General features: G+C 39.0%; 2 long non-coding RNA genes across 2 annotated transcripts in view; one reads left to right on the top strand and one right to left on the bottom strand.

Annotated features, from left to right (window-relative positions):
- LOC147029681 (uncharacterized) overlaps window positions 1-14,242 on the top strand; it is a 46,269-nt gene extending 32,027 nt beyond the window's left edge. The window contains exon 4 of the long non-coding RNA XR_015056018.1: window positions 11,621-14,242. This is a non-coding gene — a long non-coding RNA (uncharacterized LOC147029681). The remainder of the gene's footprint in view (window positions 1-11,620) is intronic.
- Window positions 14,243-21,274: 7,032 nt separating this feature from the next.
- LOC147029680 (uncharacterized) lies at window positions 21,275-22,586 on the bottom strand. Its single transcript, XR_015056017.1, has 4 exons — window positions 22,446-22,586; window positions 22,079-22,205; window positions 21,764-21,856; window positions 21,275-21,652 (listed from the first exon to the last, which is right to left on the bottom strand). It is a non-coding gene; the product is annotated as an uncharacterized LOC147029680 (long non-coding RNA).
- Between the last annotated feature and the right edge of the window lie 1,193 nt (window positions 22,587-23,779).

Genomic DNA, 23,779 nt, shown 5'->3' with positions numbered 1-23,779 from the left:
TTTCTCTAGATGGAACATTTTATCCACGAGATACATTGGAAATTAATTGGGAAAAAAATGATTTTGCTGAAGCATGCAAGTCTTACCAAAAGTTGTATGAAAGTCATGGAAATAAAGAACCTATTTTGGATATGACAGCATTTCAAAGTTTGTATACAATATATGCGTTTGACCTGAGCGCTCAAAAGGAAACTATGAAGTCTAATCGACTGGGCCAACTGGACTGGGCCAAAATACCAACTGGAGTGGATACTTCCCTATACATTGAAAGAGGAGAGAGTGCAGAAGTTGATACATATTGTTTGCTTTTGGAAGAAACAGAATTGCAGATTAATACAGATAATGATGTTATGTTTAGTCTCACATAATTTTTTGTGAAATAAATGAGTGGCAAAATACCAAGTGGGATATATGTGAATCAAATCAATCTTCATAAACTATCATCTTGTGTTCAAAATCAAAAGCCTTGCACGATTAACGTTTATACAATTCAGAGAAAAGGAGCAGTAAGAATTGATGTTTTGCTCACAAGAGAACAGGTTAAAATCTTGAATGATACTGGCTCACTTAAAATTAAAATGACAAAACCAATGTTGAAAAAATATTCAATAAGAGAGACGAGTGGAGGATTTCTCCCATTTCTAATTCCTTTATTTGCTAGTTTAAGTGCGGTTGGAGCATTGACGGGTGGTATTTCAACAGCGGTGAAAACTGCCAATGAAAGGAAGGCTCAATCCAGGCTCAAAAATAATTGGAAAGACATAACAAAGAGTTGGAGAAACAAATTAGTGGAAGTGGTGTAATTGTAGATTTTGCTGAAAAACTTGAAGGTCTGCCTGATAAAGCGAGATTGTTAGTTGGAGATATGCTTTCTTCTATCGCACAAGCAGGTGCAAAATTAACTAAAAGAGGTAATGGATTATATCTTTCTAATAAATAAATAAGCATTGATGAGTGGTTTAAAGAATTTGGAAAGAATACATCAAATTTACAACTTGTCAAATATTGTAAGAAATTAAAAATTCATAATGTGGTTATTTGTATGAGAGATGAATTAACAAATGTACCTAAACATACAAAGAATATTATTATGAACTTCGAAGATAATAATGGGAACGTTCTCATTGGGTTTGTATTTTTAATAGTCAAGACAAATATTATTTTGAAAGTTTTGGTCTTCCACCACCTGTTGAAGTCATAAAATACTTACAGAATGGTGTTTATCAAACATTTCAACTCCAAGAATTAAATTCCAAGTGTTGTGGTCAATTATGTTTGTATGTGTTATTTCAACTCAACAAAAATAAGAAATTTTATGACGTTATTTTTAATCTAATATAAATGACATGTTGGTAAAGATGGTTCCATCTTTGGTGTGTCCCAAGAACTGGATATTGATTTCTCAAATTATTACACAAAGGCACAGGCTGAACGACATGAATATAATATAACCAAAAATATTAATATGAAAAATGCTTATAAATTAAAAAATTATCCAAGCCCGACTGACGCGAATGACTTGGTGAGATTAAGCGATTTATCACAATATATATCCTTAAATAAAACGGCCGTGTATTCCAAAGATACAGAAGTGTTGATTTTATCTCCAGGTCATACAGAATTCACAGTTCGAATTAAAATAAATTTTTATAAAGAAGGGCGTATCGGTTGTATGAGAATAGAACAATGGGGGTATGATATGAATGATTTTGGGTATAATTGGTCATTTAAAATTGACCTTGAAGACCTGGAACAATTAAATCAGTCTCGTAAGGAAGAATATTATCCACTTGGTATAGAGAATGAGTTTTGTGGAGCCACGATTAGTAAACAACAAATAAAAGAATTTAATAAGGGTAAATATAATAATGGTTTTGCCCAAGTTTATATCAGGAAAACAGAAAAAACAGGATTATATATAATAAGTAAGGAAATACAAAATGATTTAACTATGGGAAGATGGGGAGGTGTTTCGTGCCATAATATTATTCTAACATATATTTCTAATACATAAATGACAGCAAGAAGGCTTCAAGAAAATTATCATTTCTGTGTCCAAGCATACCTTCAAGAAAAGGGTATTCGGTATTTTAATAAATATGTTCTACAACATAAGAATGATGTATTTTCAATAAAAGATTGGCTTTATGCTGTTGTTGATAAACCGACAACTTTGGAATTAACTAAAATGTTAAATAATGAAAAAATTATTAAGTTAAGAAAAAGTAAGGCTCTTTTAGAAATCCAGAATAAATTTTATTGGTTTCCTGTTGTAAAAAAATTTATTTTGGATATAGGATTAACAAGAAATCCTGATGAATATATGTATGATATTCTATGGGGTGTAAGTGATTCAAGGATAGTACGGGATGAGGAAGGAGTTGAAGAAGAGAGGGAAGGAGGAAAGAGAGAAGATAGAGAAGAGAGAGAGAGGGAGGAAAGAGAGAAGAGAGAGAGAGAGGGAGGAAAGAGAGAGAATGAATAAATATCAAAATATGGAAACCAGTGAGATTAAAAAAAGATTGGGGGTATTGCAGAAAATAACTCAACCCACCGAGGAGGAAAACAAAGAATTGACAAGTCTATTTGCAATATTTTCGACAAGACTATTCACATCGACAAGATGTTCATTTTAATTCAAGTTTTTCATTTTTTTCTTAAATAAATGGAGGAGAGAGTGAGGGCATTTCTAAGGATTCTTTATGCTTTAAAAATTAAGATTCAAATGTGCATGTTGGAAACTAAAAAGGTTTTTGCACTCTGCAGGAATTTTTCTCATAAATGAGTTGTCTCAAATGTAAAAAGAAAACTAATACTAAAAATATTTCATATATTAAAAGTTGAAATAAAAGGGTTATACAAAAAGGTATATGTTCGGTGTGTGGTTCAAAAAAAAATCAATTTATCTCCAAACACAAACTGAGAGGAGATATACAAAAGTTTTTATCAGGAAGTAAATTTACAACTACTGGAATACCAGGGGAATTACATCTCCCAGGGTATTCTTTCTGTGGTCCAGGCACAAACTTGGATAAAAGATTAGATGAGACAGACAATCCTAAATCATGGAGTAAACCCATCAATAGAGTTGATGAAGTGTGCACGAGACATGATATTGATTATGGGAATACCACAACTTTGGAAGAAAAGCATGAAGCCGATAGAGAAATGTTGTATAATTTGTCTCTGATACAAAATCCAACCTTGAGAGAAAAAGTTGATCGGTTCATCATGAAGATGATCAGTGCTAAATTGAAACTTGGACTTGGAAATTCAAAAAACTTCTCGGCTCTAATGATGTCATTAAGACTGAAGAGCAATTAGCTGATGAATTACATAAACCAATATTCACAAAGTTTCATCGAAGGAAGGTTTATTCCAAGGACGTTGATTATATCTGGTCTGCTGATTTGATTGAACTCAATAATGATAAGGGGTACAAGTATGCTTTAACCGTTATTGATTTGAGGAGGAGATACGCATGGGTTGTCCCTTTAAAAAACAAAACAGGTAATACTCTTATATTAGCCTTTCAACAGATATTTAATAAAAGTAAGAGAAAACCTAAAAAATTGTGGACTGATGAGGGTTGAGAGTTTTATAATAAGACATTTATGAATTTTCTAAAAAATAACAGTATTACATTATACAGTACCTTTAATGAAGGGAAGGCCGTTGTTGTTGAACGTTTTGATCGTACCTTAAAAGAGAGACTATATAAAAAATTCACAGAACTCGGTTCACAACAATGGTCATCTTTTATTCAGGATATTGTGGATAAGTATAATGACACGATTCACACGTCAACGAATATGAAACCATCAGAAACATTTACAAAATTAAAATATGAAAAAGAGATTAACATCAGAAAACCTAAGTTCAAAGTTGGTGATATCGTAAGAATATATAGGTGGAAATCTCATTTTGAAAAAGGTTATATTAAACGATGGACGAACAAATTTTTTAAAATTGTTTATGCAATAGGTATGGTTCCTTGGACTTAAAGATATATGATTTAGAAGGGGAAGAGATTTTAGGTTCATTTTATTCACAGGAATTACAAAAGACAAAACTAAGCAGATAATACCCATGGGAGCAATGGGTTGGTCCTTCTCTCCCTCCTACTATACACCGTTGTGGACACTCGAGGGCCAAGTCCGAGGTGTATAACAGTATATAATGTGTGTCAAGGGGGACGTTCTTAGATCTGTGAACCCCAAACCCAGAATCCTCAACTGAATAGTCAAGGCTTAACTTTTGTTTGTTGGTGTGTGTGTGCAATGGGAGCAATGGGTTGGTGCTTCACTCCCTCCTACTATACACCGTTGTGGACACTCGAGGGCCAAGTCCGAGGTGTATAATAGTATATAATGTGTGTCAAGGGGGACGTTCTTAGATCTGTGAACCCCAAACACAGAATCCTCAACTGAATAGTCAAGGCTTAACTTTTGTTTGGTGTGTGTGTGTGTGTGTGTGTGTGTGTGTGTGTGTGTGTGTGTGTGTGTGTGTGTGTGTGTGTGTGTGTGTGTGTGTGTGTGTGTGTGTGTGTGTGTGCGCGCCCCAACCCTCACATTCAAAATCTCAACCCCAACCCTCGCCCAACACAATGTCTTTTTCAAAATGAGATTTCCACCTATATATATTTTTTATGTTTTTTTCTCTTCTTCCAATTCTGTCTTTTAAGGCTTTCAGGTTTGATGACGTAGAAAGGGGGAGTAAGAACTTTCTTGATAGGTTTCGATCACAAAGAGTGGTAGCATTTCAAGTCTCCAAAATAAACCCAACTTTCCAAGTCTCCAAGGTATAACCACATTCATGTTGAATTTCCAAGATACGTATCACATTGTGAGTTATCAAGCCACAACCCACATTTCAAGTCTCCAAAAATATAACCATCTATCCAAGACTCCAAGGTAGAATCACAATTTCCAGAAATATTGTGGGTTTCGGTGATAGATCTCACATAGTATAACTGTGGATCATCAAGGAAATCTCCATTTTTCCAATTTTGATGGGTTTCAGTGATAGATCTCACATAGTATAACTGTGGATCATCAAGGAAAACTCCATTTTTCCAATTTTTATGGGTTTCAGTGATAGATCTCACATAGTATAACTGTGGATCATCAAGGAAAACTCCATTTTTCAAAATGTCTGAAATTTGTGAGTCTCCAAGGTAAAACTTGTGTTCTGGCTCATCAAAGTATAACTTGTTCAGGGGGTATTGTCTTGATAACTCACAAGTAGTACTATTGTTGCAAAACTCTTTTTCAGGATTTTGCTGGTCTCCAAGGTATAACTCTTTGGTTGGGTCATCAAGGACGAACTCGTTCTGTGGGTCTTGGTCGCTCATAAGGTCTTCAACCAAGCCAACAATTTCGCCCCAAGTTGTAGCAAAAGCAGTATTTTCATTTCGTATTTCAGATACAATTTCCTGTGAGAGAAAATAATAATGTATTAATTAAGTGATTTAATTATAAAATGAGTATGCTTCATTCAAACTTTGAAAATAGGAAAATAAAATCTTACCTCAACAGATAAGAGGTTTGAATCCAGTTCATCAACTTGAAGGTTTAGTTCCATACAAGTAATCGATCTCCAAGGAACCCCAAAGTCATCCCACTCAAGGCCTAGCTTGTTCTGTGGGTCTTGGTCGCTCACAAGGTCTTCAACCAAGCCAACAATTTCGCCCCAAGTTGTGGCAAAATCGGTATTTTCAGATACAATTTCCTTTGAGAGAAAATAATAATGTATTTAATTAAGTTATTTAATTATTAAATGAGTCGATGCTTCAATTAAACTTTGAAAATAGGAAAATAAAATCTTACCTCAATGGATAAGAGGTTTGAATCCAGTTCATCAACTTGAAGGTTTAGTTCCATACAAGTCGTCGATCTCCAGGCAAGCACACAGCACACCATTGCCAGCAAAAAAATGTTTAAAATAAAGCCTGGGCTTGAGGCTTTTATAGGGAAAGACTGGTGGGTGTGGTTTCCTTTGGATTTCCCTGGGCAAGCCAAGGCAAATTTTTCAAAATCATAACATTCTAAAATTTTCTCGTGATTTCTTTGTGAGTCAGAGATGAACTGGAAATGATGTTAGAGGAGGTGGGGCTTAGCAAAAATGGGCGGGGCTTAGGAAAAGTGGGCGTGGCTTATGTAATAGCTCATGGAAAGTGGAAGGGGCTTATAAAAATTTCATTTAAAAGTGGGCGGGGCTTGGTAAAAGTGGGTGGGGCTTAAGAAAAGTGGGCGTGGTTTAACAAAAAATATCATGTGGCTCAGGAGGTGGTCAACCAAGAGCATTAAGAGAAGTTTATCATTTTGTAATGGCACAAAAGGGGTATCTTAAAAAATATAAAAATTCAAATGTTTTGTTTTTAAATATTTTAGATGGGGATTATTGTGCAAAGAAAATTAAACGATTGAAGGAATTTGAGAATGAACAAATCTTTATCGGTTCAATGAGTGAGCTAAACAATATGCATTGGTTATTTGAAAAAAGAGTGTCCCTCGGCTTACATGTTTCAGATATTTCTTTTGAATCACCTTTAACAAATCACATTACTACTTTCATACTTAAACAAATCTTTATCTTATTGCATTGGTTATTTGAAAAAAAGTGTCCCTCGGTTAAAAGGGGAGACAAATAAATATACCTTGGGATAAAAAGGGGGATTACTTTTTAGGGGAAAAAAAAATGAATCGCTGAAAATCCCCCATTCGTTTACATTGGGAAAAGTGAGCCAGAATCAGTATATTCACCCTACTCTTGACCTTTGTCCTTTAAAGTTCACAAAGGTCACATTTTCAAAGTTGTGGGAATCGAACCGGGTTTTCGACCTTCGACGAACTAACTCCAATAAGCTATAGCATGTATCCTGTTTCCTTATTTTAATGTCCACAACATTGTTTTGTGACCTTTAAAGGTTATGCAAAGGTCAAATTTTGAAAGTTGTTGAACGAAACCGGGTTTTCGACATTTTGCTGCTAATAACCTGTCACTCGTACCACATCATGTTGATAATTTTTATATCTTGGTCAAAATTATCACATTGTCTCATCCTTGACTTCTGAAACAATCTACATCGTCAAATACCGCTCGTGAACCATTGCCGTCTCCAGACTTGTACTATACTGTTTATCGTTTTTGGCCCCATCACTCAATGATGAAGAATCACTTTTAAAAAAATTATAGTATCCGGATCTTCACCAAAAGCAAAACGATTAGTCCTTGTCACATACCTAAAATGTCCACCAAGTTTCATCTGCATCTGTCAATAACTTTTTGAGATATTGTGTTGTATATCGTTTTTGCAACAATGTCTCAATTGTAAAGAATCACTAAAAAGTTATATTATAGTATCCGGATCTGTATCCTCACCAAAATGGAATGATTTTGTATTGGGGTTATGAGGAAAATACTGTCGTATTCACACCAGTTAAGACCGAACTGGACGAATAGCCAAACGATTTCCCTTGGAGGAAAACAGCCGAGTTCCTCGGAGATTAATGGTGCATGTGGGATGGAGGGTGGCAAGGATGTGTCGCATACGGGGGAACACGGGTTTATACTCGAACCCACAACGAATAGACAGACACAAGCAATCTTCATAAACAGGGGTTCAATGGGCATAGATCAAGTAATCATAATAGGGATAAATCAAAGCGTAATAATGAAAATAAATCAAAGCATGAGGTAATGAAACATGAGGTAACCGAAATTCCTATTTGAGGTGCCTTCACACACAGTTATAAAAACTGACAAGGGGAAAAGATAAAACAAAAGAAAAATCCCTCCTTTATTCTGGCACTTAGCTTCGGGTCCAGAAGTGATCTTTTCTCAAACCCACATCCGCATCGTCCTGCGCAGGAAACCGCAAAATGGCGCCAAGCCGCTCTCTGGGTGGGCAGCGTACAGGAGACAATTTGGGTGGTGATATTCAACACCAGGGCTCAGAAACCGCTGTGCAGCTTCTTTTCACGATCACACTTGCCGATGCCGCTCCTCTGCAAAATGGTGCCGCCTTCTTCCCCGATGGCACAACACGAGGCTCTGAAGCACGATCTCACACGACCCAGCCGAACAGTCAATGGCTCGAGTCTTGCTCCATCATGTGTGGAAATTCACCTTAGCATGAACACGAGAATCGTGCAGCCTTCTTCACAGTGTCGAGGGGAAGCCAGCCAGCTAGATCCTTTTTTCCTCCAATCTGTACCTCACACTCTCTTCTCCCCCGGACATTGACATCACGCCCATCCATCATCCACCCCAGGGGTGTGGTTTGCTCGTCATTCCTGGAGGTGGGGTTTTCACCTGCTTGGCATGCTTGGTTGGCTTGGTTGTTGTTCTTTTCAGGACGTGATTCCTTTTTATCTCCGGTCTTGTAAATGAAAAAACATGACTTACTGGGAGAAATTTGCCTTACTCCCTACCTAATTAACACAGCACCACCCCCCATGTGGTGACATGTGACAACTTAAGCTGACAGTTCCCATACTTAAGTTCCATGAAAATGTCTCCTACCTGTCCACGGACCATGCTGCCCTATACAATCCTAGGTTTGCTATGAAATTCCTCCATCTGCCCCACAAACATAACAGTCAAAACCAATCCACAACTTTATGAAATTTCATCCTCTATAATCGTTTTTGGCCTGATCTCTCAATTTTGAAGAATCACTCAAAAAAGAATAGTATCTGGATCTGGATTTCCACCAAAATATAATGAATTGGTCCTTGTCACACAACCAACCTGTCCACCAAGTTTCATCCGAATCCATGCATAACTTTGAGATATCGTACCTTACCTTGTATCGTTTTTGGCCCATCACTCAATGGTGAAGAATCACTTTTAAAAAAAAGCTGTTAGTTTTTTATAAGGGGTCTATAATTATAAGGGGTCGAAACAAATAAGGGGTCTATCGGGTTTAAGGAGTTTTAAGGGATCTAGGGTCTAAAAGGTCAAAGGGTCAAGGGGTTTAAGCAGTCTAAAGTGTGTAAAAGTTTCAGGAGTGGACAGTGTCTTAAGTGTCTTATCATCATCATCATATCATATCCATTTAGCATCCATTGTTCCCACACTCTGGGGTGGGACATTGTTTTCCCTTAATGGACTTATTCCACTCGGCCCGATTCCGAACATCCACGTTGGTGAGATCTGATGATCTGGGACCTAACAGAGATTTGTATTACATCTTAAGTACAAAAGATTTGAGAGCTAAACTCATCAGATGCTAGGATGGGGACCTCCGAATGACCATTCTTAAGTTTTCCACTTGGTGCATTAAGTAGGGGGCACTGCTTGAAGTTCCTCCCAAAGTCATTTTAAATCACATTTTGAGTACATTAATGAAACTTCATGAAAATATTCTGTAGACCTTTCCGATGAAGGATCAGTCATTCTTAAGTGTCGAGTTTGTTGCAAAACCCATTTAAGGAAGCACCTAAAGAGGGCGCTATTTTTAGCACATTTAAAACACACCTCAAGTACATCAATGAAACGTTGTGGAAATATTTGGTTGACCTTTCTAATGAAGGATCAGTAGTTCTTAAGTGACCCTTTTGGTGCAAAACCCATTTAAGAAGGGGCACAGGCAAATACCTGTTTCCAGGAAATTAAGATCAATAGAGAGCAAGTCGTGGTGAAACAAAGATCATTTCATATCAAATATTTATATTGTTCCTTGTAATTAAACCAGGAAAATGTGTAAGATTCTATCAGATATCAAATTTTGCATTACATTCTGAATTTAAAGAAAATTATGGTAAATTATGGTTGAAATCCTATTTATGTTCTGTGGTAACATGATATAAACATGTATACTTTCAAGACATGAAAGATTTAAGACATATAGAATGCCTTAAAATTTGACTGATAGAATAGAAGAACAAAGAAACTATCAATTTAACTTTTCTATTAACGACATATATTTTGATGATAAAATCAAGTGTGATATGTAGATCTGGCATCGATATATAAAAGGAGCATCAGTGATCAGTAAAAGTCATTGGACCTGGCATTTTTCCAACACATTCAGTGCATATGGAACAAGCATCAAGAATCCTGAAAAATTAAACAGTTTTTCTCGTCTAATGTTTCACGCTTTTGGCAAGAGGGCATCCACAAAGTAGCTATAGTGGTAAAACATTTGTATTTAGTTATATGTTGCAACAGGACACTAACATGCCAATGTTCAAGTGGTTATGCTCTTTGGAAACCAAACTTTTGTCATGTGTCAACTATGACTACCTTTTGATATCCATATCCATATCATGCTAAATTTTAAAATGATATCAATCTATTGCTAAAACTTACAAGACAAAACATCAAAACTGCTGATGAGTCACACACATAGTGTTAGGCAAAAGTTATATTCCTATACTGTAAATATGTCAATAATCATGAGTTCACTAGTATTTATTAGTATTGGTATAATTATGGTTTCAGCCTGTCTGTCTGTTACAAGATTCTAGTCATCCTCATCAGAACTGTCATCTTCATCTGAAGATGCAATTTCCATGTCATCCTCCTCTTCCTTGTCCATTGCTTCTAATTCCTCTGTCTCTGGGATAAGGCTTTTGGGAAGTTGCTCCTCTTCGAACCAAACCGGTTTGTAATGGTCATCAACTAACTGCCAGCCATTTTCTTCAGTGGGATGCTGCTCTGTATGATTTTGATCTGCTCTTGCCCACAACAAAGGAAGCACGCTTAATGTGAGTATTGAGCTCATCTTCGCAAGGTGGTAGTCCACTTGCATCCATGCCCCTCAAATTGGCGAGTTGGTTTTTTCCATCTCCCTTTGGTCCGTATGTCTTCATGAACTTCTCATACCGACACTCATTTCAGCTGGTGTTTGCACTCTCCTTAACTCCAGACATTGATGCTTCTAAAATGGGTTTTGCACCAATCTCGACACTTAAGAACTACTGATCCTTCATCAGGAAGGTGCAAAGAATATTTCCACAAAGTTTCATTAATGTGATTTAAATGTGAAAGTAGCGCCCTATGTAGGCCATTCTTAAATGTGGTTTGCACCAAATTAGTCTCTTTGGAATGGCACATCTGTAATCACAGTGCCAAAATGAAACTTTTGGCACCAGTTTGATCAATGTACTCAAAAATGTAATTTAAACTGACTTTGGGGTGGACTTCAAGCAGTGCCCCCTACTTAATGCACCAATTGGAAAACTTAAGAATGGTCATGAGGAGGTCCCCATCCCACCATCTGATGAGTTTACCTCTCAAACCTTTTGTACTCGACATGTAATACAAATCGCTGTTAGCTCCCAGATCATGACAGACAGCCCGTGGTCCTCCGCCACCATCTCATCCCAACTCTTCTGTGGCCTGCCTCGTGGTCTCGGACCCTCTACCTCAAACCTCCATCCCTCTGTCAGCCAGTGGTCCTCCTCTCTTCTTACCACGTGTCTATACCATCGCAGTCTGCCCTGCCTGATCTCATCCGTTGTCTTCTTCATACCCATCAGCTTTAGGCGGCCTTCATTCCTTTTCAACTGAATTCAACTGACATTTATTTTTATGGTAAAATTTTGGATTTTGCAAATATCATGTTTTTTATTATTTCTTCATTTTTTTTTTTACATTTACCATCCCTCAGGCAGATGCCGGGCCCATCCCCATCTCCTTGAGATGCCAATCATCCTGCTGCAACCACGAGGCACGTGGTCGGCCCATTGGCCTCCTCCACTCACGAGACTCCCTCACTGAGAGAATCTGGTGAGCAGAATCAGCGTCAGGAAAACGAGTCACATGTCCATACAGCCGCAGCTGACGCTCACGGACTATGCAGGTAACAAATCTCATTTGAGTCTCTTTCAGCAACCGCTCGTTGGACACAAAGTCCGACCAGCGATACCAAAGGATTCTCCGAAGAGACCTGGTACCAAAGGAATTAAAGCTCCGTCTCAGATCCCCGGTCAGAGTCCAAGTCTCACATCCATAGAGCAAGACTGGAAGCACCAAGGGCCTGAAGACTCGGACTTTCGTCCTCCCACATAGGTACCGGTAGTGCCACACCTCATGAACCAGTGAATCCATGACCCCCCAGACCTGATCCAGACGTCTGTTGACCTCTGACTCACAGCCAGCAGAGACATGAATATCACTGCCAAGGTAAGTGAATCTCTCTGTGACCTCAATATCCTCACCACAAACAGGTACAGACAAGATAGCAGCATCATAGATGTCAGTGAAAGCCTGGATCTTAGTTTTGACTCAGGAAACCCAAAATCCCAGCGGCTCCAACTTTTCATTTAGCACATCGAGGGCCCCCAAAAGGATATCTAAAGTCTCCACAAAGATGACTGCATCTTCTGTGAAATCAAGGTCACAGATCTTGAAATTCCCAAATGATGCACCGCAGCTTGATCTCTCCGAAATCCTCCCCAGAATCCAGTCCATTCAAGTGCTGAAAAGCATGGGGGCCAGTACACAACCCTGAGGAACTCAAGCTCAAGCAGATGGTGGCAACCCTATCAATAATTATCTGAGCAAAGACCTTGCGTCACCCCTCGGTAGTTGTTGCGGGCTTGGCGATCACCCTTCCCATTCCAGAGAGGGACAGCTATTTAAAGCTTGCCTTGCTTCTAACCCCCTTCTAAAGACTGCGTTTCCCTGGTGGATGCCACAATACCCATCATTACCTGTGGAGCCATCTCAATTTAACTAATCAATTTCCATGGGCCCTGCCCTTCTGGGACAGGTTATTGATATAGATCAGGTGGATCTTCTCCCACACTTTCACACAAACCCAAGAATCAATCATTCATTCCAACCCTGCAAGACCATGGCTTAAGTGTTATTACACACATGTGTGATCCTCAATGAAGCAGCGGGGAGGTATCGTACAACCAACATTGCAGAGGCTCTTCCGGTTGTGGTGCCCACAGTCCAAAAACAAGTCACCCGACTTATGACTTCTTCACCCCCTCCCCCCCTTCAATGATTCAGTCCCTGAAGGCCAAACAGCTTCTTTGCTGTACTGGGGAGGGTTTCCGCACCATCCAGGCTCTCTCGGCCTCTCCTGGGTCACCAAGGATCTCCCTACCGTTAGTCGCCCAACCAGACCTCCCCTCCGGAATCATTCCATTGGGCAGGGTCTCTGCACCACCCAGGCTCTCTCGACCTCTCCTGGGTCACCAAGGATCTCCCTACCGTTGGTCGCCCAACCAGACCCCCTTCTGATGGGTCCCCATTTCCAGACCCCATTGACTGCCAGGGACAAATTACCTCGGGGGGGGGGGGGCTGCAGTCACTGCTCCTACAGAGCTTGATCCATTCCTGCAGACCCACACACCTTCACCACCCACACAAATTAATGTCATTCCCTCCCTCGCTGCCATTCAATTCTCAAACATTGTAATGCAAAAAAATGTGATGATGTTCCTACACTGCCATGGCCTGCATACATGTTATAATCCACATTCATTCTCCAAACACAACTCAATTATTGACACATAACAAACACCAACACAACAAGACAATTCTGGTTTCCAAACCGATCCATTTACTGGCCATTGGGTCACTCTTGCCCATTCCCATCCTAGTTACCCATGTCGCAATTTCCTAATTATCCAGTCATGACTAATCCTAACCCTCGCAGGCGTGGCCTGCCGGTACGAAGCTTGGAAGGTGTGGTTTTTGCCTGCTCGGAAATGTTTGGTTCTGTTGTTGTTGTTGTTGTTGTTGTTGTTGTTGTTGTAAGAATGTGGTCCCTATTTAAAGCCTGCCTTCTAAATGTAAAAACATAGGAAAATGTCACAGGGCAATCACATACTGGGAGAAATAAGTCTAAAACCCTACCGAGTTAACACAACACTACCCCCTGTGTGGTGACAAGTAACAATCTAAAGCTCAGTTTCCCTCCTTATTTACATTGAGCTGTCTCCTACCTGTCCAAGGACCATGCTACACGATACAATCCTACCTTTACTATGAAATTCCTCCATCTACCCCACAAAATAACAATATCTAACTAATGATGACCACATTAGTTATTTGAATTTCAATTTTTACATCCAGAACTTGTGCATCGGCTTGATCATAGGAGGTTCCATTAATTTTGAGAGCTTTAGATTCCACAGAATACAGTGGAAATGGATGTGATTCTGGGGTGACGGCCATTAGCGAAGAGTAGTACTCCATTGTGCTACAAACAAAGGCCTTGTAGACTGTGATAGTTCTGTTTTCCTGAGGAAAGACTTGGATCAATGGAGAATGCCTTGTCTGAGGCTGTATTTGGAAGCCAACTTTTCTATGTGGTCAGCCCAAGAAACGTCATGGTTGGTGATGAGGCCTTAGAGTTGAAGAGACTGAACCTTTTCCAATGGATGAGCAAGGAAATATATCGGTGGGTATGTTTAACGATCCTTCCGGAGCGATAGGGTGTGACAATTTTATTTACCAGGATTGAAGGACATGTTCCATTTATCAGAACAGGGTCTACTCATTTGCAGATCAGCAGAGAGAGAAGTAGCTGCAATCTGCCAAGCAGATGGGTGGGTACCCTAAGACACAGTGTGCATTAATCTGGAAAAAGGAAGAGAGGGTTTTCCAGAGCATCAGAGATGCCATTTATATAAATGAGGAACAAGACTGGGACCAAAACACTACCTTGAGGAACTCCAACCTCCACTGGGGAAAAGTGGAAAGGGTTCCAATCAGTGATGGCAACATGTTCACTGGGTGAGTGGAGGAAGTCAGAAATCGATGCATGAAGACAGCCTTGAATGCCTCAGGCAGAGAGCTTGGCAGGCAAAGTTGGATGCAAATAATGTAGATTGCCCAGTTATGTCCAGTGAGACGGTCCAAGCCTCTTGGTTGAAATTGAGGGCATCTAACCATGGCTGAGAGAGGAGCAGAAGTTTTCCAGAGTTGAATGACTGGGATGGAATCCAAAATGATGGTCAGATATCAGACTGTTTGAAAACAGGAAAGACGATCTCAGAAGCAATTATGGATTCCATGTTTTTGCCTGTAATCGAGAGCAAGCTCACTAGCCTCCAGTTATTAGGTTTTTTTCACCATTCTTGTGAATGCGTGTTGTTAGCTGACTTCCATACAGAGCTGAGGCAGCTAAAAGAGGACAGACTGAATAGGGCAGATAGAGGGAAAGCAAGAACAGCAGAGCAAGATTTGAGAATATGGGCACTGATGGTCTTGTGGCCTGTCGCCACAGCAGAGTCAAGGCTGGTCAGAACTTCCTCGACTGTCTCAGGGTGAGAATGACACAGAGTGCAGGAGACAGTGGGGATGTCAGGGTAAGATGGGGACAGAATGGGATGGCATGGGTACACGAAATGTGGAGTCAAATAGAGCTTAGACTTTCTGCCTTATCTCAAGCAGAGTCTGCAGTCACACCATTTGAGGTGAGGGAAGTTATGGAGGTTGAGCAAGTCAGATGTGATAAGGCACCACCATGAATTGGTGGAATGGGACTGGTTGGAGAGTTCAGACTTGAGATTTGTACGATATCATGTAACTTCACTTCAAAATTTGTCTTGTAACTTTCAGCTCGCTCATTTGCAAGATCTCCACTGGATCATCGTCTATCCCATAGAGAACATACCCATAGGTACTTAACATCACTTGAGGAGAGTTGAACTTTCTTCTACTTTCAACAGTACCAGTTTTGCATGTCTTTCTCAGTCTTGCCGACAGCCCCTGCTAAATCATTAAGTCAGGATGTAATCTGCCACATTAAGCATCCTTCACTCACAAAACTTTATTTCTATATGCTTGGCACATGACGTTTCCTTCCCAGATCTAGACATACTATTTACCACACATTCACCATACTACAATGATATCACCATCTATACTTTATAATCCCTCTGGAGGTGTCACACATTCTGATTATTTGCATGACAACCAGTCACAGTGTATGATATCAACACATGACTGTACTATGGAAAAATAGGGGCAATATCAATGGGCGTTCATTTGGTAGAATAATGATACTGAGTAGGACTTCAAAATGGGTCAGAATCAGCAAAATATACCAACTAATTAATGTTACCCTCCCCCCTCCCCTGTAGACCCCCTCAGACACTGATTTTATTTTATTTGGTGCTTCACGGGTGATGAAGGTTATGGTCAAGTTTCATTGGAATTACATGTGTAGTTTCTGAGAACAAAGCAAATACCTATTTTGGGTGGCAACTCCCACCTCCCCCACCCTCCCTTGACCTCATTAGACCCCGATTTTATTTATTTATTTATATATTTAAATGTCATGAACACACGTTAGTACACCACGGGTGATGAAGGTTGTGGTCAAGCTTCATTGAAATTGGGTGAGTTTCTAAAAAAATGGCAAATACCTATTTCTCTTCTTCTTTGGGGGGAAACCTCCCATAGACCCCTCTTGGGTGTGATTATTATTATTTATTCATGTTTATGCCATGAACAAACTTTGGCACATACTGGGTGATGAACGTTGTGGTCAAGTTTCATCAAAATCGTATGTGTAGTTTCAGAGAAGAAGTTGCAAATGTTTATGGACGGATGACGTGCCATCCCATAAGCTCCCCGAAACTAAATTCTGGGTGAGCTAAAAAGCAAATTGGCCAAATATGACGAGAACTGGCTCAGAATTTAATAAATAAATCAAAACACAAGTGCTCTTACTTTTAAGTGCCTTTACCATAAACTTTTAAAAGCGCAGTTCACGTTAAATGTTATCTCATCAAAAGCTTGAAAGGAGACACATTTTCTCAAGAAAGTAAATCAGGGATGATTAATTGAAAGAACATATAGCCAGTGGATGGAGGAAGAATGATAGTCGTGTCGAGAAACATAACCTGGAAAGACAGTATCATGAAGATATTTCGATCTCGTTTTTGGAATTGTGAAAAAGCAAACGTCGGCAGAGCAAAATGAAACAATTGAGATGTGCCAGATATAGCCTTAAAATAATTATGGAAATAGGAAAAACCGAGTATAAAATGGAAATAACAAGTGATCAAATTGCAACTTATTTGTAAAACAAATCAAATGGCGTGTCATGCGGTGGGAATTTATAACGTCAGAAGTACCAAATTAATGTCAACCAATAAGTGTTATATTGTACCATGAGCAATTGTACTCACTTGCAAAGATGAACCAAGTGACCTAGGAGGTGATCTTTATGTTCTGATAATTACTCTGATTTTTATCAGGTTGTCGGTTGACTTCCGATGTAGGGATGACCTGGATACTTGATGGGTTTAATACAACAGAACTCCAAAAAAAATAAAATAAAAGAGATACATACTTTGAAACCTTGACGAAGTACCTACCAATCGTCTGTGGAGGATTTTATATCCAAAAACATTGTTGATGGAAAAAATGGCTATTTTGTTGACCGCATTACAAAATTTTATGTATCAAAATTGTATTTTGTAAAATTATTTTGTTGACCGAATTGCAAAATGACTATTTTGTTTCGGTCAAGACATAATTGACCGAAACAAAATAGCCGTTTTGTAATTCTTCTTATTTAATTGTTCTCTTCTTTAGAGAGCCAAACTCAATTGGTTTATACTCAGGACTCAAAATTGGTTAAATGCAAATCAACTGCATTTTATAGTGCGAAGGTCCATGACTACTTGAAATTTTCAGAACTTGAAAGGATTCCACGAAAGGTAAGCAAAACTGTATCTCTATACATAGTAATAATAATGGAAACGACAGTGCGCTGAACCATGCCTGCCAATAAAAATTGTGGGGATGGAGCATGTGGCCACGGCGACATGTGCCAATCACTCATAAAGGGCTGTGGTTAATGACGTAATATGTCCGGTGCACTCCTTAAAGTCAAATAACCTTCATAATAACTGCTTCCTATTTATGAAGTGTTCGAAAAAAACGAATAGTCATAATGGAACCAGTCACCTTGTGAGCTGACAAGTGCTATAATTCTACATTGTACTAAATACAAGGATGGTGGTAGACTTCCTGTGTATGGCTGGCACGGACAAACCGTACATAATACTGTACATATACATAATATAATCCATCCATCCATTGGGATCATACTCTATGCAGAGCATTGGTACTGCCTAAGCAGTCTCCTTGGCTATTGGGCACAATCCTGGATAGGTCACAGGATACCAGCAAGCTGGCACTCATTTTGCTGACCTCAGAAGGATGACAGGCAGAGTCAACCCCACCTGGTATTAATTCAACAGCCAAGGGGGATTTGAACTCAGGATCCTATGATCGCAAGCCAACCATCCTCACCATTAAGCCAACACCAGGCATATAATATAATGCTATTATATAATGGGCAGCAATAATAGCATGCATGTTATTATTGCAGCCCATTGTATAACAGCAACACTCTTTTAAATGCAGTGTTTTTCACACATAATCGACAAACTCTTTCATTGTGAAATCAAAATAAAATTCTCTAGCATGTAAATACATATTTAACGAGAAGGGCACTCAATGGAGCATATACCTCCACCATGCAATGATCCATGAAAACATATCAGGCCCAATAAATTTTTGAAATGTCATGCTATATATCGTTTTTGGCCCTCTCTCACAATGGTGAAGAATCACTTTAAAAAGTAAATATCTCGTATCCAGATTTGGATTCAGATCTTCACCAAAATTGAATCAATTCGTTGTGGTCACACACCCAACCTGTCCACCAAGTTTCATCCAAATCCGTCTTAAACGTTTTGAGATATCATGCTATATATCGGTTTATCCCTATCTCTCAATGATGAAGAATTACTTTAAAATTCTCGTGGCCAAATCCGGATCCGGATCTTCACCAAAATCTAATCAGTTTGTCCTTGTCACACATAAAACCTGCCCACCAAATTTCATCCGAATCTGTCAACAACTTTATGACATCCTGAAAACAAACAAAGAAGATGACATTGTGCAGAGCACAATACTTGCAAGATCCACAAAACAAATTTGACCCCAAAAATAATTGGTGGTGAATTCAATGACCAAACATGCAACTCCTCTTCAAATTTCAAGTCAATCTGATGAAAATTGACAATTTTAGAAATTCGGCTTATGTTGACCTTTTGGTCGATGTTGACTTTTTGACCTCAAAAGCAATAGCCTTCTTGCTTATGACAAACTCTACCATGTCGTGAAGTTTCGTGAAGATCGGTTTAGAATTCTGACCTGTAGGCAATAGACAGACAGACAGAATAACGAAATCAAATGACCAATATACTTGAAGAATCTTCGATTTTGCAAGTAACAAATGGACAGACAGGGGTGTAAACATAACCTCCTTTCGCCTTCGGTGGCAGAGATAAAAAGCATGGAAACAAGTGATTAAAAAAAACTTTTTTTTTGAAAATGTAAAAGGATATGAGGATGATATGCCAAAAAAGAATGTAAACAAGGTCGTGTTGGTCACAAGAAATTATCATGTGAAACCATCCCTACATCTTTTTAAATAATGGTTGTTGCCTGCAAATTACACATTACTTCCATCCATCTCTTAATTTGGGTTCACAATCACCACAAATAATTGTGTGTGTGTGTGTGTGTGTGTGTGTGTGTGTGTGTGTGTGTGTGTGTGTGTGTGTGTGTGTGTGTGTGTGTGTGTGTGTGTGTGTGTGTGTGTGTGTGTGTGTGTGTGTGTGTGTGTGTGTGTGTGTGTGTGTGTGTGTGTGTGTGTTAACTGTTTCATATATCACTGGTTAAATTTGTATGAATATGTGACTGATTGATTGATGGCAGTTCTTCACAGACGAAGATCAAGGGAAGACTTGTTGGCATTCTCGTTGGTGGCTGAAAAGGCCAATCCTGGATTTGCAGGGCCTGGAGCATGGGAAATCCTGTCTTGCAGGGGATTGAGTTGCCGCTGATTCTTTCCTCCTCCTGCGTTTCTCCTCTGCAGCCTCACGTCTGTCTACCTCAATGCGACGAGACATCTTCTTGATGTCTGACCACCAGTCATCTCTGTCTGCAGCATCCTTCTCCCAAGTCTTCATTTGAGGATTAAGACAATCAATATGTAAGATCATTGTAAATGGACAGAGGGATGGACAGGGAAGAACGATAATTCAAAGAAAGACATTGGGATGGTTTCACATGATCATCTCCTGTAACCATCCCTGCCTTGTTTACATTCTTTTTCACATCCCATCACCACAACCTTTTACATTTTGAAAAAAAATGTGTTCTTTATTTGTCTTTAAACTAATCAGATTACCAAAAAATTGGGATTTTGCTTGCCAGACATGTGAAGGCACAGACCGACGCTTATGTTCATGAGATTAACCCAAATTTACCCATATGTGGATCAAGAGGAGTCAGACGAAGTGGATTCAAACATAAATAACACATTTATTTATAAATAACACATAACATAGGAAAAAAAGCAAGACAACACGATTGCGCAAAAAAACACAAAAAACAAAGACTACACATTAAAACCAATTCCCTTCCCTCAGACTTTTTGCCTAATCTCGTAAATAAATGTGTTATCACTCTCGAGTACATATACAGACAACACAAAGGTTGGAGATTACGATGGGGTTGGGTGTACAGAGAAAGGCAATCGCTTCAGCTCATGGATTTGACAGGATAGCTTTGGTCTGTCGTGCAGGCAGCCCTTTCTCCAAACACGACAGGCATGAGTTGGGTCACTCGGGTGGTCATATAAAGCACAATCCGGGAGGTTTGGGATATGGCCAATGTCACTCCTTTGGCACACCAGAGCACAGCTGTCCTCTGAGCACATCCCGTAAGTGTCCTCCATACATGTCAAGACATCCCTGGGTTAGAATGTCTCTGCCTCATGGTCTGAGCTATCTCGTGTCTCAGGCTGAATCTGGCTGATTGTCCTGCTGAATGGCTATTGAGCTGCCTCTGGCCACATAATCAAAATGACCTTGCTTGACATTACTCTTCTCCCTCAATGGCTGGTGAGCTCTGAGAGGGTGCAGGTGTAAATCCCATTGATCGCTTTTTCCAAACGGCACGTGTACATGTCTTGGTATTTCTCTCCAAGACAATTGGTTCTCTTTAGGTAAATGGGTAACCCATCAAAGAGGGTTTTGAATTGGGGGCGGGGGGGTGAACGGGAGGTGGGTGAAGATTTGTTATGTGAAACACTTTTGACACAATCATGACTATTCCTATTTTCAGCGATGCTCAAACATCCAACTCCTCAATGCATTTATTTAAATAAATTACGAACTACTACAATTCATTCCTCCCCTTATCCCTTGGGATATATTTTATTTTTTCTCAATGTAATTTAAACCCATAAAAAAAAACATGAGAAGCATATGTTACAAAAATTTATTATCAAATGACAAAGCATTTTAAAATAGCAATAAAAGTTACAAATTGAGAATTTTGGTAAAATTAAATAAGGGAAGTACAAAAAGTTGTTGCAAAATAGATATGATGACCAACATCAGTGCAAAAAGCAGATTAAAACACCAGGCACAGTTCCTCCATTTTTATGACATCACAAAGTGCAATATGGCTTGGATTTTTCATACGGCTCATACAGGCCTCTTGTGAGGAGTTTTGGTGAATGGGTACCACATACCCACATAACTACAACTGCAGGGTTTCACATTTCAGGGTTAGCGACAGAATAAATGAATCATGGCATTAAAATGTTGAAGATTAATCTTCATCAGAATATCTTGTGGAGCTGAAAAGGAAGGAGATAAGTAATCGCATTAATAAATAATCACTTTCATTCACCTGTAAATATATACATGAGTCTCAGGTGGGTGGTTTCATTCTCGACCTCAATGCTCACCGTTATTCAAGAAGTTTGTTCATGACGCTTTTCACCCAATTGGCTTGAGGATCAAGGCAAATCGTTTGTGTCAGGTCAGACTTTAGGATCACCCTGAAGAAACAAAATGAACAGGTGAGGAATTGGTCTCAAGGTTCAGGTGTCAAATTAATTGTCTCAAATTTCTCTAATGATGCTTTGCTCCAATAAACGTTATTTTCCTTATCGGCATTCACATATTAAATAGATTAATCTTGAACCGTATTAAGTGGGATTTAGTTTGCATCTCTCATCATTTGTGTAACTTCAATGGAAGCAAAGGATTCAAAAACTTACATGATCTCGGTTTGAGAACAGCCGCTATTTGGTGAAATAATCTCCAGGGTATGAAATCGGTTTGGGTGGATGAAACGAGACCGGGCCGACGGACATCCACAACGACCGCCAACACCGATGGGGATCCCTGTGAAGTAAACGAAAGTCTACACGTGGTTGACATAAATTGTCATTTATTTTTAAATCAAAAAAAATTTCAATTCTTTTACACATTTGTTATTTTAAACATCCACGTAATGAACGACTCCAAATAAATATGATTGACATAAAATAAAAGCATCTGCAAGAATGTGGAGATTTCGATACTTTTGTCACAACCAAGAAGAATTCTATTTTTTTCAAGGACAAAGCATAAATGTGGACTTACCCTCACTAAATATGGAGCACATGATCAAAACAATTGCCAAAGCAACTATGTACTTGTGATTCATATTCACTGGTTGATTTACTGACTGTTTTACAGATTAGGATCATCGGCTGCCTGGTCTGTTCAAAACCTTGCTGGTAAGCTGTAACACTTATGTTGTGCATTGTTGTTGCCGGTCCTTTTATAGGGACTGATGTGGTCAGTTTTACGGCACTGACTTCATGATTGGGAAATTCCAACCAGGTTAACCATAGTGGAAAATTGTTGCATCTTAGCCCACCAAACTAAATGCCTATCCCCCTCACCTCCCCCACTCTCCACGCCTTCCCTTTCCCCTTCCTTTTTTTTTCTTTTTTTTTTCATGCTCGCTTCAAACCACAGCTTTGTGATTTGCTTTCCGCCAACTCATAAAAATGAAAGAAGTACTGTTATAAAACTGCTGATACAAAGAGATGACTGACTATTTTTAATGTAGACCAAATTGAATGAAGCACTCACTAACTCTAACCCTGTTCCTATCCATAACCATATTGTGTGCTTCAAAACCAAGAAAAATAAAAACTCGGAATAAAATCCTTCGTGAAAATTTTTTTTTACAAAAAACCGTTGTAGTTATGATTTCAAAACTCTTTTGAAATCCGTTTAACCTTCAGTTATTTTTTTGTGGTTTAATTTAAGCTGAACAAATATCTATTTTGTCGCTCTTTAAAACTACAGCCAGGTGGTGAAAGCTAAAAACTAAATTATCTTAAAGTAAAAAATTGCCATATAATAAACAATAACTTGTATGCGAAGTAAAATCAAGTTAGTATAAATTAAATCACGTCCTTCCTGTTATTTAAATAAACAAGATTGCGTTTCTTAGACTTCAGAAAAAAAAATCAATAAGATTCATATTTACAGCTGGAACAAAAATTAACCTGGGAGTGCAAAACAGCAATGACGGGCCAAGTGGCCTCATTTCCTTGTTTGAGTCCATATCGAATCGTGCATTGACGACTTGCATTCAGTCTAGTCCCGTGGACACTGCGGTCCCTTTGTATATTATTTTTCATTCTGCATATTCTATATATTTTTTTTACAGAAATGCAATTAGTTTGATTCCCAACAAATAACTCTCCTTCGAACGCGACACAGAAGTACCAACACTTTCGCCAAGCTCCAACCCCTCTTCCTGCCAAATGGCCAGAGCACCGTTATTTATTGTCTTAAAACCGAGTTGATTACGAATTTTTATTGTGACATTGACCGAGTGCGTATTACAATAATGTGGTACAACACATTCCGGAGGAAATTGCTCCAGCAGTATGGAGTTTTATGAAAATCAAAGATGA

The sequence above is a fragment of the Eptatretus burgeri genome, chromosome 3 (genome assembly GCF_056783735.1).
Source record: "Eptatretus burgeri isolate ZD-2024b chromosome 3, Ebu_testis_v1, whole genome shotgun sequence".
Classification (NCBI taxonomy): Eukaryota; Metazoa; Chordata; class Myxini; order Myxiniformes; family Myxinidae; genus Eptatretus; species Eptatretus burgeri.
The sequence above is the reverse complement of the archived record's forward strand: the minus strand, read 5'-3'. Positions and strand labels throughout refer to the sequence as shown.